At 42.2% G+C, this 15738-nt stretch overlaps 1 pseudogene; it reads right to left on the minus strand.

Annotated features, from left to right (window-relative positions):
- The window catches only part of LOC108702746, a 48140-nt pseudogene extending 34418 nt beyond the window's left edge, over nucleotides 1-13722 (minus strand).
- Nucleotides 13723-15738: the final 2016 nt, after the last annotated feature.

Consider the following 15738-nt stretch of genomic DNA (forward strand, 5'->3'; position numbering starts at 1 on the left):
TATTGTTACATTATAGGTCACGGTTTGCAAGAAAATAGTGACAGTTATTATTAAGCAGACATTCTCTGTATATACCAATTTACAATGTTGCATTTATTCTGCACAATATTTCCAATGGCCAATATGTTCTACTGATGTATTTTTGCAGCAGGATTAATACAGCAGCAATTGAGGATCCACTATTTAAGAAATAGGGCCCAAATGGAATTATGGATCAAGCCCATTTCTAACTTACCTGAACTTCCCGGACACATGTATATTGACATTTGAGATATGGCAGCTACAATCAGAAGGGGAGATGGTGGGTCCCAGATGCATCGCTTCCCAGCAGTAGGCCAACAGAGATGCTGAGCCCCTCCACCTTCAAGTCAAAGTTTCCTTTATCTGATCTAAAGTAAAAAAGGTAAATTGCTGACTTTACAATTAGAAACATCTATTTAAATCTCACATCAATGTATGGCGGCTATAAACATATAATGTATAAGGTATACAACATACTGTATAAAAAATGCAGACTTGGGGAATTACACTGTTGTTGCATTCTGGGATTTCAACAGCAGCCGAATAACTGCATATTGAGCAACACTGATTGCTCCATCTTGTCCTATTGTCACAATCTTGCCCACTATCTCTATGCTTGCTCTATAATACCTGCTACAACTGGAGCTTTTAAGGGCATCACTATGTGCAGGGCAAGGCAGACATGGAATAGCAATCTATACTGATAACTTATCTGGGCTGATGATATAGACAGTCATTATTTATTGGACCTGTGAGAAGCTGTTTGGGTTTCTGTGTACTGCCTATTTTAACTCTCAGTCCAGAACTGGGCTCAGGGTTGTCATCCTATTTTATCCACCTAAAGACAGTTTTACCTTCATCTGGCATCTGGTTGGATCAAATGTGTGACTTGCCAGACCTTGCCATACTAAATTAAACAATTGGAACATCTACTGTAAATTCAAAGAAGTTCAAGAAAGTGAATCCTGCTGTGCTGACCTGAGCTCTGTCATGCAATGTACACTACATACAGTACAGTCTACATCTAAGCACTTCCATGCAGTGTAAACTACATTCAGTTCAGCAGCTATCGACCAAAGTCTATTGTGTGGTTAAGCCCTTGTTGAAGTAACACAGCCAGGTTATACATTTCCTTAGTCACTCCAATCCCAGTTGCTATTGTCTGCTATGCACAGTATACTTACACTAAATAGTGAGCGTTCCATTTGCCATCCACCTGGATAAAAGCCCCTGAGATGCTCAGTTTCAGGCCAACATTGGAAACAGGGCTTATTTTGGTGCCGGGTAATTGAAAGCTACGGATGACCATGCTGCAAATTGAGAATATACTTTTTTAATACCAGCAGGTATTAAAGTGTTTATCAGACAATTAAATAGTAGGTGAAAGGAGATAGAGATAAAAAAAGTTTTAGAGAATTTAGAACTCTTTTACTATGGGCAAGGGTACTAAAAAAAGACGTTCTAATTAAAGGAGAGTATTTTGCAGAGTTCATTCTCTACAAAGCCCCACACCTCTTATCTGTGCTTTTTATGTGGGTAGAAGGCCAGAGTCATACACTGATGGTATAATAATACATTTTAGCTGCAGCACCGATATTGTCTAGACTCTAGCAGAGTAAATATGTTGTGGCCTTTTTGCTTTACAATGTAGTGACCAAATCTGTGCACAAGATGGCAACAGAGATTTACAATTGGACAAGAAGCTAGAATCTTCAATCCCCAGCAACACCGTCCAGCACTACTACATACATCTGAATCCTGGCCTACTTAGAGAGGTTAGATGCAGACTGCACTGCTATCAGTTCTGCCGTAATATTGATCATAATATGCATATTTTAATTAAGCTTCCATTAAAAAAAATAGTAATTTCCCCCTTTCTTCTCTCCATCACGTCTTATTTAATGCAATAGTCTTCTTTAAGATTTTATAAAATACAGTGCAGTCCTCCTATCAGCACCTGAAATAGACAGCTTCTCACCAGTACATCTGAGCAACCAAGAATGCTGACATTTACTTTCAGGAACAGATTCACATCTTCATTTGCTGCTGATGTAATGTCTTCTTGTGCAGAATTATGTGCCCATTGGTAAACATATAATGAAGTACATGACCTAGATCTACTCTATTAATTAAAAATCCCAGGGGGCAAAGGAGCCCCTTGAGGCACTAAATCATATACAATTTCAATACATATTGGTAAAACCTCTGGACATTTTGGGGGCCTGAAAAATGATTTTCTAAGGGGCCCAATGATATCTCGTAAGGCCATTGCAAGTGAGTCTTTAGAGAGTGTTTGAAAGTTTTGAAGGAAGGGGAGAGTCTGATAGCTTGAGGCAGAGAGTTCCAGAGACAGGCAGAAGCTTGAGAAAAGTCTTGCAGTCGGAAATAAGATGAAGTGATGAGAGGAGAAGAAAAGAAAAGAAAGGTCAGAAGCATAGCTAGTGTATTTTGAGATCAGAGTTGAGGTATAGGCAGAGGTTGTATTGTTAAAGGCCTTGAATGTAAGTGTTATTAATTTTAATTTGCTTCAAGAAGAGGTTGGGAGTCAGAGAAGGAATATGCATGGGAGAACAGCTGATGTGGAGCTAAGGGATATATGAATCTAGCAGCAGCATTTAGAAAAGATTGGAGATGTGAAAGGTTATATGTTGGAAAGCCTGCAAGGAGTAGGTTGCAGTCTTTAAGGTGGGAATCAATGTTCCCACTAAGGTGTGCTCTCACAATTTTTAAGGCTCTCACAATTTTTAAGGCCAGCACACAACAAATTGTGGTGTGCACAAAGAATTTCATGTGAAAACCCAACAATTCTGACCTGATCACACAGTTTTTAAAAAATAGTTTAAAATGTGCACACAAAAGAATTGTTTTGCACACATAGTACAGAAAGAATTATAGGGAACATTGGTGGGAATTTTGTCTAGTTGTGTTTAAGAGGTAAGGTTGTATTTGGCCTAGGCAGGTGCCTCTTCTGCCTACCCCTATTTCCGGCCCTGACTGTGACATTCAGGAGGAGACAGCAGAGAGTCAGTCAGTCTGTTGAGAAAGGGCAGAAGGAGAGAGGTCAGGAGAAGACAAGTTGACTTGAAGCATTAAGGTTGTACTGAGGTCCAAATGACAATAAGTTTTCCTAGAGAAGCAGTATAGAGTGAGATCAGAAGAGGGACTAAGAAATAACCTTGTGGAACTCCAACAGTGAAAGGGAATGAGGTGGAGGTAGAGTTAAAGAAAGAAACAATCATAAATATACAAGTTAGCCAAGAAAACAATTGTAGCATTGTAGACTCTTTCACATGGCCAGGACCCCATACACTGGAAGACTCTCTGCAATTTTGTTCGAAACAAATAACAAGGCCAACATGATTGCTGTGCGTGTCACCATCATGGGTGTATAGCAAAGACCGCTCCCTGCACACCCTGGCCTTACAGAGTAGAATAAGGTTGGTGCACAGTTATGAGGGATCTGCAATCTCTGGTCAATGAACCTTAATCAATTTACACAGACCACTTTCATTCTCAGGCCACACATCTTCACAGGGGGGCTGCAGATTTTGACAGCCTTTGGATCTTCCTGCCCTTGGTGGAAGCGATTGGGAAAGGGCAAGAAAAAGCAGAGCCAGCAGGGTGATAAGAGGATTGTGATTGGTAGTGAAGAGGGTAGGTGCGTGTGAGTGGGGTGATGGCTGCAAGGGGGGCATTGGGGCACACCGTTCTTAAATCCAGCCCTGTTCATTTCAACCCCCTTCTTGGACGGGTGAATGTAAAAAGACAATGTGTAGACCCAGGGTGGGTCTATGAAACTCCTCACTCAAAGCACACACGGAGTAAGATCTAGGTGCATTACCAACTAGTAAACATGTTCCCGGAGCCCCCAACTCCTGCCCAAGCAACTGGTTGGGTTAGGGAAGTTCATTATATGAGATTACAATCTTAAACTATGAAAGAAACTTTGTTCGAAGTTTACAGCATTGGCCAACTCCGTCACATCAACCAGGCCCTGGGAGGTCAAATACACAGAGGCCCAAACAGCCCTCTAAACAATGGCTGTATTTAGCATTTGATAGCAGCCCCTCTGGCATTTGGCCAAATACACAAATTGCCAGTCTGGGATTGCCATCAATTCCCTGTAAATAGTGTGACACAACATTGCAGTTGAACCAGAACATGTTCCCTCTATGTTGGTAAATTGTATATTCATTTATGTAGGTTTCCTATGTTACTTAGGTTAGAAAAAGGAATAATCAGTTACTTAAGGCTAAGTCCGTATGTGTTGGGAGAATGTAAACAAGGCAGCAAGCAAATTCATTTCTGTGCTCTCCCGGGCTACTCTGTGTGATGTCTTAATCAAGTTCTCCCAAAGATAAGGCAGAGCACTTAAGGGGATGGGCAATTTGATATGCCTAAATTCAGGCGCAAGAGGACTCCTATGTGCACAGTATATGTAATCTTTTTATAATAGTAACAGGAGCAGGGTCGGACTGGGCCGGTGGGACACCGGGAAAAAACCCGGTGGGCTCAGGCTCCTTTGGGCCCCGTAGGCCCAGACCTGCTCCTGTGCTACCTCTTCTGCACTAAAAATTTGCAAGTGTGCATGAATAGGAGATCCAAGGGGTACTCAATAGTTTGCGGCTGGTGGCCCCTGCACTCCCTCTTCTGCTGAAAAAAATTCACCAGCGTGCGTGCGCATGCAGAGGTATCGGTGCCACTCAATAGTTGCAGCTGGGGGCCCTGGACCCGCTCCTGCACTGCCTCCCTCTTCTGCTTACCAGCACACGTGCGCATCCGTGGAGGGAGTGGAAGAGGTATCGTTTGCAGCTGGGTGGCCGGGGGACAGTGTGGAGGGCCCTTGAGGCTGCAGGCCCGGTGGGCCCGGGCCCCCCAGTCCGACACTGAACAGGAGAAAGTAGTAAGTCAGGCTGAAAAATCAAGCAAGAATGTCAAATGTTGGAACAATGAATCCTGACAACCTTTTATAGAAGTAAATATTGGTTTACTTTAAACTTAAATTTTGGGAAAATGGTAAAAAATATATAAAAAAAAAAAGATGAAAAGCAAATGAAAAAAGTCTTTGTTTATGGTGAACAATCTAAAAACAATCCAAAAAAAGTTTTTAGAAGATGAACAACCCCTTTAAAGAATGGTCAATTCTAATCATTCATTATTTATTATAGTTTGACTTTTTTGCTTGGGATATGAAAACCAATTGGAATATAAAATAAAAATCAATTGCAAATTGTTCCAGGACATCACTCTCTACATCATACAAAAATTACAATATATCATACAAAATACAATAATACAAACTCTTTTAATCTGCCATCACCTATACAGTGCACAAATATACATGAGTTCATAACTACTACATTATATTATTTCTATTTATTTCCCCACAGTCTGTGATGGTCATTTTTTTAACTAAGATCTTATTAGTAATTAATTTAAGCACCACGCATAATACAGGTATGGGACTTGTTATCCAGAATGTTTGGGACCTGGGATTTTCCAGATAACGGATCTTTCTGTAATTTAGATCTTCATACCTAAAGGGTTAGTCCACACAAGGAGATTCGGGGAGATTTTGTCGCCTGGCGACTAATCGCCTCGTCTTCTGAGCGACAATCTCCCCAAACTGCCTCATCTTGTTTTCCCATAGGCTACAATGAAAAGTCGCCTGCGCTAATGCACAGGCGGCGATGCTTTTTCATAGTCGCCCGAAGTTGCCTATGTGAGGCAATTTCGGGCAACTATTGAAAACGCATCGCCGCGTGTGCTTTAGCGCAGGCGACTTTTCATTACAGCCTATGCGAAAACACGCTGAGGCAGTTCGAGGAGATTGTCGCTCAGAAGACGAGGCAATTAGTCGCCAGGCGACAAAATCTCCCCGAATCTCCTCGTGTGGACTAACCCTAAGTCTACTAGAAAATCATGTAAACATTAAATAAACCCAATAATCTGGTTTCAACAAGGAATAATTATATCTTAGTTTGGATCAAGTACAAAGTACTGGTTTATTGTTACAGAGAAAAAGGAAATAATTTTTCCGTAATTCTGAGCTTTCTGGATAATGGGATTCCGGATAACGGATCCCATACCTGTAATTATTAAGATAAAACTGATACATTCCTTGGATTTGTTCCATCTATAAGATGGCACACATAGCCACTTGTCACCCAGAGAAAACTGTCAATTTTCAATGGAGTCTGAGCATTGGCAATTCTTCTCTAAAGAAATTCTTGGGCATTACGCAAGCAAAGCGATGGCTCAACCAGATATATTTAGACAGTTGAAGCATGCTGGGAATTGTAGTTGTGCAACAGCTAGATGAGTGAAGACTAGGCATCATGAGGCTAGGAGAAGCATTATACAGCATAACTTGAGTCCCAACATTTGAAAAATGTAAAGAGGGACAAACAGCAAAAATGTTTGACCATGCCCATTTTGTGGCCACACCCCCTAATTACCATGTCCATTTTACAAAATTTGGCAGGTTATGAAAGTTTAAACACATTTCTGGGATGTTGAGGGCAATGTTTTATGTGTTATAACAGTATTGCTAATTAAAGGGGTGGTTCACCTTTAAGTTAACATTTAGTATGCTATAGAATGGACAATTCTAACTTTTTAATTAGTTTTCATTATTTATTTTTTATAGTTTTATAATTATTTGCCTTTTTCTTCTGACTCCTTCCAGCTTTCAAATTGGTGTCGCTGACCCCATTTAAAAAGCAAAAGCTTTGTAAAGCTTTTGCATTTATTGTTATTGCAAATTTTTATTTCTAGCTTTTGCATTTATTGTTATTGCAAATTTTTATTTCTCATATTTCTAGTAAGGTCCTCTCCTATTCATATTCCAGCCTCTTATTCAAATCAATGCGTGGTTGCTAGGGTAATTTGGACCCCAGCAACCAGACTGTTGAAATTGCAAACTGGAGAGCTGCCGAATAAAAAGCTAAATAACTCAAAAACCTTTAATAATACAAAATGAAAAACAATTGCAAATTATCTCAGAATATCACGCTCTACATCATACTAAAAGTTATCTCAAGGGTAGACCACCCCTTTGGGTGACATTGAGACTTGCTTATTTTGAATTGTTACAATTGCATCTTTGCTTATCTTAAATTGTTATAAATGTATCTCAGTGCAGCTGCTCAGTGTTCTGGGCTCTCTGCCAAAAAGCCTCTTATTTTAATTCAGTTTAAGAAACCTTGCATCTTTTTCTGGCGTCAGTGCAGAAGATCAAAGAGAAACCCTGGACTTTTCAGTAAGAAACCGGGACTGTCAAAATCAGGACTGTCCCACAGAAAATGGGCCAGTTGGGAGGTATGATACAGCATATAGAATAGATATTCCCTGGTGGGAGTCTCATCACAATAGCAGGGCCGGCTGATATGCGCTAAGATTTATGCAGGAGATTATACCGCCAGCTGATGCAGATGGAATTGCTTTTATAATTTAAAGGGACTGTAATGAATGAAAAATCCTTTTATAGACGGGGCATTAATCTTCAGAAAGGCTTCAGAACAAACAGTCTTTAGCAGTGCTGCCCAAGAAACACAATCAAGATCTATCACGAGTCAAGGCTCTCAGCTGTTCTCCACTTAACTCTGCATTAGCCGGGCTACAAATACAGTCACTCGCACAAGTACTCACATCCAGACTAATTCTGTTACTAAATTAAAAAATTCCTATATCAAAATGTCCTTTTCCTTGTCAAAGCACTACAGGGGAATGTAATTAAATGCTCTCAATGTAAAATCAGGCGCATTACATCACTAAGCAAAGCTTAATGTTAACTCTTGTTCAGGAGTTTCTTTAAATATTTAGCCGCAAAATGTTATTACATACACTGCAAATGTTCACAAAAGCCACTTGGTCGCAAACGTTGTCGAGGTCTGTAATTGGTCAAAAAGGAAGCAAAAATGGTCGCTAGCGTTTGCAATGGTTTTTGCAGTGTTTTTTTTGCACTAATGAAACATATTACATTCCCCCATATGTGTTTTACCCTTAAATAAAAACTAAAGCCAAACAAAGAAGTTAGAAAAGCTTTACATTATCTTTTGGGATTCTCTACCACTCAGTCAACCACAGCCCCCCAAAATGCCCCAGTAGCTCCCCATCTTCTTTTCTGCTGATTCACTGAACATGCTCTTTGCTGCTCTCACTTACTGAGCTTAGGAACAAACTCACAATATACTGTAATATAAATGTTTTATTAATTACTTCAGAAGGTCATAATATGACAGTTCAGAAACCAGTGCAGTTTGCACCATTATTTAATCAGCCTGTAGCATCAACTTTTACATGTGAACCTCATGTTCTGCAAGATGAACTGTGACAACCCCTAAACTGAGCTTCTCAACAGCTTCCCAGACCACACTGAGCATGTGCAGTGTCACGGACACAACCTAACAAAACCCAAGAGGGTGACTCTCAGTGAAGGCATCAATCATTAATATTAAAGAGATTCTGAAACATAAGGCGGATGTAAGCTGCAGTAAGTTCAGTATATAAAATACAGCATTAATAGAATATTTGTTTTCAGGGGTTAGTTCTCCTTTAAAGCAGTATGGGCCAGCTTTGCACAATGTTCATAAGTCATGTTGGCAATGCATGGGCAGATAATGTATGGACGGTGAGGGGCTAACCTGGACAATTTTTTGGTGGGGAGGCCCGGTCAGGTAAGTTTCCCCACTGGCACAGCCCCATGAAAAACGGAATAGGTGGCACCTTACCCAGTGCAAAGGTGGGGCACCAGAGCAAACTTTTACCTGGGGCCTAAATGCTTTAAGTTATGCGACTATGGCCTTGTGTTTGGGATCACTGTCACTGCATCCAATTGTGAGCAGAATTAAGCAGGTTCTCTTGCAGTATGAACCTGTATTTTATACCATCCTATTCTTTTAACAATATAACAGTCCCCTTTAATATCAACAATATCAGCTCCACAAACAGACTCTTCTTGAGTTAAGAGCATGGACCCACTGCAACATCTTCTAATGCTTTAATGTTCCTTTAATGAAAACACTACTACCTACTGTTGTTATACCCATCATTCCCTATCCCCATAATATTAATCAGCAAAGTAACTGCTATGGAGAAACTCTGCTCTTTAATGTTATTATTCACTTGTCCATGGAGAAGGCCCGTACTATAATGCATTTTTCACTTGCCGAAGGTCACTCGCTGTAGATGCACAAAACAATGAATAATGAGCACCCCTTTCAGTTTGTGGCAAGGTCACCACTGTGAGGTTTGGGTAATTATTCTGGAGAAACAAGTTCACTTGCAAACAGAAGGCACAAGATGCAGAAATATGCAAATACTGAGCAGGAAGATCTTGGGAGGACTGTCTCTAAAATAAGATAACTTGGATGTGTCCTTTGTAAATCAGTGTTATACCACCACTCATAGCAATGTCTGGATGTGATGGTACCTTCTACTCCTCATCTGACTCGAATTAGGTAAATTCTATGTTATTTGTAGCCCCAATAAGTAGGCATGGCTTACCGAAAAGGACCACAGGCAACCGTAACCCTAATTTGGCTTAAACAGGCAAATAGCAATTCGTGAGGTAGAGCATGGGCTACACTGGACCCTCTTTCAACAGGATGGATGGGCTTTCGCTGAGAGAAAAAAGAGCACATACGGGTGTTGTTGGACTATACCTCTATACTGCCAAAAGTGTATATAGAAAATAACAGAAAAAAGCAATTAGGCTTTATTCAATATAAAGAGCCACATACATGGTTGATAATACTCATGCACAAGGAAGTCAATAAATGCCAGGTACAGTCACAGGTGTAGCAGATAAATCCAGAACGGCACCACTGGAGGAATAGCAGGGGGAGTTGAAAGTATACACCTTCCAGGTTGTACCCCATGAGGTCCAGATCCCCAACAGTAGACGTGGAACAGGGATAGAACAATAACCTCTTTCCCTTGTTAGTACTGTGGACCCTTCACTACAGACAAGCAAGGCCTGGAGGAGAGCTACTCCCGTCTATCCTCCTTGTTGAAGCTGAAATGCTGCTCTTGCTAACTAATGTTCACTGACTCTCTTCTCCTAGAGAGTGCTATAACAGTGGCTATCCTGCAAACTAGCTAACTTTGTTCACAGGGTCCCTGTTCCTCAACTACCCTGAAGGGGTTGTCCGTTTAAGGCCTAACACTTCTGGGGCCTTGGTGACTCCAGGCTCAATGGACATACACTCAGATCAACTGTTGCAGGCCAAAGAGGGAGGACCTCCCCTTGCAAAGCATTATGTTATAGTGAGGCAGTATATGGTCATCAACCTAAGGGCCAAAGAACTGGATAGTGGTATTGGTAGGGAATAGGGTTGCCACCTGTCTGGTTTTGACACAGACAGCCACGTTTTTGAAGGGTTGGCCAGCTCAAAACTGCCTGCCCGGTTTTTCAAATTAGGCAAACCGGGCAGGATTTCCTATGACTGGCCAATCGCTGCATCAAAGCCCAACCACTGACATCACAGCTACGCCCCTGCTGCATCACTGCCCCGCCTCTGCCACGTCACTGCCCTGCCCCCTGCCCCCTGCCCCGTGCCTGGATTCCACCCTGCGAAAAGGTGGCAACCCTAGTAGGGAATGAAGCCATAGGGGCCATGATCCTATGGGTCTAACATACATTAAAAACACACTAATGCCTTCCCATGACAATTATTTCAGTTAGAAGACTAGGAGTCTGCTGGTTTGATTACAATAAGCCAATATGGGCCATAGTCTAGACATTAGCCAACCCTCAATAAATTAATCATTGAGACTATGACCCCAGCAAGAAAAGTGTATCTGAAAGGGTCAGCAATGATCATTAGCTAGCTGATGTTTCAGAGTTAGATAATGTCTCCACAGTAGAATTTTTAAGGGCTTGTTCCTTCCTCAGACCATAATGTACCAATAACACCTGTCCCTAGAGAACAAGACTGAGTAAGCCAGTAAGTGCCCTCCTTTGGAAACCCCCCACTAATTGCTGTGACTTTACACTCATATATCCCACACATAAAAATGTTTGTACACACAGTGACCTCATGACTGGCAAGTGCACAGCTTCCTCTTCATATGATGCAACTGATGAAGCTTACGCCTGTCTTCTGCATTTACACAATAGCTTTGCTACAAAATATACCTCCAGCAGGGGGCAGTCTAAACCCTCACTTGGTGCTAGAAACATGCAGCACTATTTGAAATGCTCTAATACAGTGCTGTCCAACTTCTATGGTACAGAGGGCCGGAATTTTTCCAATCTACATGGTGGTGGGCCAATAACGGAAGCCAGTGTAAGGCACTCCCTGTTTTTAGACCAAACCCACTTTAAACCACACCCATGTTACCACAAGACAATGCCCACATTAATAGCACACCAAAAAACCAAATGGTTGGTGCTCACTGCAGGGATCAGGGCCGGAACTAGGAGCAGGCAGAGTAGGCGGCTGTCTAGGGTGCCATCATTGAGAGGCGCACTTTTTTCAAGCGTTTATATAATAATTTGTTTCAGTAATCATGGTCACCCAGTTGGGTGGAATCCATCTCCTTCTCCCTCTTGCCGGCAAGTAATAGCTCCTTCTGTGCGGTGCACCGCGACGTGCATACACACGTCAATGATGTCACTGATGTGATGGATGACAGAGAGAAGCAGAGAGCTGGGGGACTGCTTGGTGTGGCTCTCGCTGCTCTCAGCCTTGCACAGTTGCACTGAACTGAAGACATTCTTTCTATTACTGTAAAGTGTGAAGCTTCCTGCTGGCACAGCCACGTACAGATTTGGGGCCCATATGTTTGCTGTTGCTGCTGGGCTGGGTGCTGGCACAGGTACATAAATACTTGGGGGCAATATGATGTGATCAGATTTATTTTTGGCTGCTGCTGACACAGGTAAAGATTGGGGGCAATACGATGGCTGCAGGAGGGCTGTATGATGAATGGCTGCTGAGCTTGCTTGCACAGGTACAGGGGGCAGTAATATAAAAATAATAATGAAAAAGTGTTGCACACTTTCTTGCTCTCTTTATTTAAAAAATTTACCATCATGGTAAGGAGGGAAATGATAATACAGGACAGGGGGGCACTGATTGAAGCTCTTGCCTGGGGTGCCGAACTACCTTGTGCCTGCCCTGGCAAAGATGCCAAGGAAAAAAGCTGTCATATAAGACATACCCATAAATCCATATGCCTCCTCCTCCCCTGTGTATAATATAGTACCCCAGCATATGATTAAACACCTTAGGGGCCCCTTACAATAATTTTCAAATGCTAACAAACCCCCAGAATAAATACCAAAGTATGACACACACAGGGAGCATAGGGAAGACAGAACAGAGCAGGAGACAGGAATCAGGACCAGTCTTAAATGTACTACATACAGTGACACAGTGCTGGTGCCCTATTAGCATTTTGAATAAAGTGTGAACAGGTGAACAATGTGGGCAGTTTCAGTCTGGGTCTCAGGTAGAACAGTACAGGGCTTTAAGAGTAGTCAATAATAGAGGTGTCACAAGTGTGAACAATGCAGGGGGATCACAGGTGTGAACAATACTGGGGATTAGTCTGAATTTGTTGTTTAGACAATGCAGGGGCCAGTTAATCTCTGTAGTGATACCTTTTAAAGTTTACATATGGTAAACAGACACAGCAGGCAGACTTTGATGTGGAGAGCCATATGCGGGCCGCATATGGCCCGCGGGCCGCCCGTTGGACGGCCCTGCTCTAATATATAGTCACATACCTTTGTATGTTTGTGGATACACAGGTCCTTGAGAAAGGTCTGTAGTGACCAAAGCATAGGACTTTGCATATGATTAATTGAACTTTTTCTGCCAAACAGCTGATATAATATATATATATATATATATATATAATGTTTGTGTGAGGCTTAATTTAAAAAAAAGATATAATTTGGTATGGCACAGTTGTAAAATAACTTGGGATCCTGGAACATATTGAAGTCGATGTGCCAAAGAATTTCTGGTTTCAAAGTGATGGCCCTCAGCACCAGTGTTTTTGCTGCTTTTTTCAAGAATATAATTTTATACTTTATCTTCACAATCGCATGAAATAATTGTCCCGTTTTATAAATACATGTTGTTTTACAGGACTTACAATGGCATTAAATTGGCAGCGATCCTGGCTGAAGTCCATCTGTGGTAAAGTCTGGGGTTGTTTATTTATTTACTATCTAAAGCAGGGGTGTCCAATCTATGGCCCGCGTGCCAAATGCGGCCCGATATCCATTTTTAATTGGCCTGCAGCACATCTCCACTCACTACTTTACCCCCACAATCCTAATTCCCGCCTACCCCTTTTGCTGACAGAGAATTGCGTATCACTAGCACGTGACTACTCATTCTGCCTGAGCATAGAGTGTAGTGCTACACAATCAATCTCACCCCTTTTTGTAGCGTCGGGTGCCAGCTGCGACTCTGTCTGTCCAGGTCTAGTGCAAATTCCGATACAAATTCCAGCAGCACTCCGGTATAGTGAAAGAAATTTATTTGTGCAAATGAAGCAACGTTTCGGGCATGATAAAGGGCTGGTGATGCCCGAAACGTTGCTTCATTTGCACAAATACATTTCTTTCACTATACCGGAGTGCTGCTGGAATTTGTATCGGAATTTACTCATTCTGCCTGGGTTGCCCATGCGCAGAAGCTGATAGCGCCGGCCCGTCAGCTTCTGGAAGGAAGCCACCATGGAGTCATACGATGTGATTGGGTGTGGCAATGAAAGGGTGTGGCAAACATTGCTTTTGGAGCATTCGGATTGGCGGAGATAGTTGTCGCTCAAACTAAGGGTGGCTGGCTGGTGTGAATGAGCTCAGCGGGTCGCACACTGCTCTGTGATTGTACCCGGCGTGACGTGCAGTTTATTGTCACTGGTGCATATGGATCGGGTGTGCGAGGATGGGGTTGACTGTAATGTGTATAAAGACAGCTTGTTATGTATATTTCACTTCAGCGTTTCCATGAGCCCTTAATGGTGTAATAGAAATTGTATTTGTCTGGAAAGCTTACATCAGTAGTGTCAGTGAGAGTCTGGGAGATGTACGTCATCAGTTCCAAGGCTGAGCATTTCCTGTTTCACCTCGAGTGAGTGGCCCTGCTGTTTGTGTATTTTACTGCATATGGCCCTTGGTGAAAAAAGTTTGGACACCCCTGATCTAAGGGATTGCTGGAACCATAGCTGTTGTGTCCCACATGCATGTGTTATGATGTTCATCAGCTAAGTTTGCCTGTAGCTAGTTTGTTCCTCTCTCTTCCCTGTAGTTTGGTTCCGCCCAGGTAGCCACCCCTCCCATAGTCAGTATTCCTGCAGACAAGTATCTGTAAGCATGCACTGCATCTATCTCTCTGTACCTGGTAAAGCTACTTCGTTTTGACCTATGGAATTTGTCACTAAGATTTACACTGCAAGATTAAACCTCTTCGAAATCTTCATCTGTGTCTTCCATTGAGTCGCCTATCTGTGGATACTGCCCTTATGTAAGTTATTGCCATTCCATTGGGACTTGGGATAGTCTAGGGATCAGTAATTACATAGCTATAGCAGCTGAATCAGAATAGTCAAAACGAATAGAAGACCATACAGTCATCACTGTGATATTCAGCAGTCTGAGAGCCCTGCTAGTCACACTACAGATCGCAGTACATTGCGACCAGCATATTACAGAATTTACACAGCATCTCAGTCAGAACTACTCCAGCTACACTGCACTAATCTGTGAGGAGGCCAGTGAGAATATAAACTGTGTGTCTGCATTATAAACTGTGTATTCTGAGTACTGCTCATCAGCCTGCACTGTGAAGCTAAAGAGAGGCAGCATTTTTCCCTGCAGAACATCTCTCCTGTTCTGCAAACTGTTACTTTGTATCAACTCACACACAGCTCCCTGTAACCTGACACTCATGGCTGAACAAGTCTTCCCTCTGAGACAAGCTGAAAACACTGAGGATCAGCAAATGCCTGACAATCTGCTGCAAGAGGAAAGTACAGATATACTGACAGAAGCAAGTGTCAGACCCAAACGTATAACTAAACTTTCTTGGAAATCCAAAGAAAACTTTGAAGTTACTATGGATGAGTTCTCAGTTGATCTAACACACCTCTGGGAGAGGACTGTGCATTACATGTCTGAAGTCACACAGCCTAGCCAGAGAGTACTGCAACTAGAGGGCACTCTCTTACACTTCAAGTCTGCATATGAAAGCTACCAGAGGCTCTGCACTAAGTACATGTCATTCCTAAAGAGCACTAACACAGAAGAATCTTTAGAAGAACTAAAAAGGTTTGGATATCTGAACCAGGAGAGAAGTAAAAAGGTGTCTGAAACTAAAGCTAATGTAGAGGCAAGAATTACACAGCTGCAAGAAACTGCATCTCATCCCTCCACATCTACTAGACACACTAAGAGATCTTCAAGATCATCCCACTCAAGAAGTTCCACGCTTAGTGAACTTATAAAGGCTCGTGCAGAGTTAGAGGCTGCCAAGGTGCGAGCAGCCTTCGCAGACAAGAAAGCAGAAATGGAAGTAGAAGCTGCCCGCAAGAAAGCTGAAATTGAAGCCTTAGACAGAAAATGTGAGCAAGCTACAGCAGAAGCAAAATTAAGAGTTTTGGAACAAGCTGTTGGAAGTGATTTAGACAGTGTCAGTATGGCAAATTCAGAGGATCCCATGGAGCGCACTAAGAACTATGTCCTTAACCAGAACA

This window comes from Xenopus laevis, chromosome 9_10S (assembly GCF_017654675.1).
Source record: "Xenopus laevis strain J_2021 chromosome 9_10S, Xenopus_laevis_v10.1, whole genome shotgun sequence".
NCBI classification, from domain to species: domain Eukaryota; kingdom Metazoa; phylum Chordata; class Amphibia; order Anura; family Pipidae; genus Xenopus; species Xenopus laevis.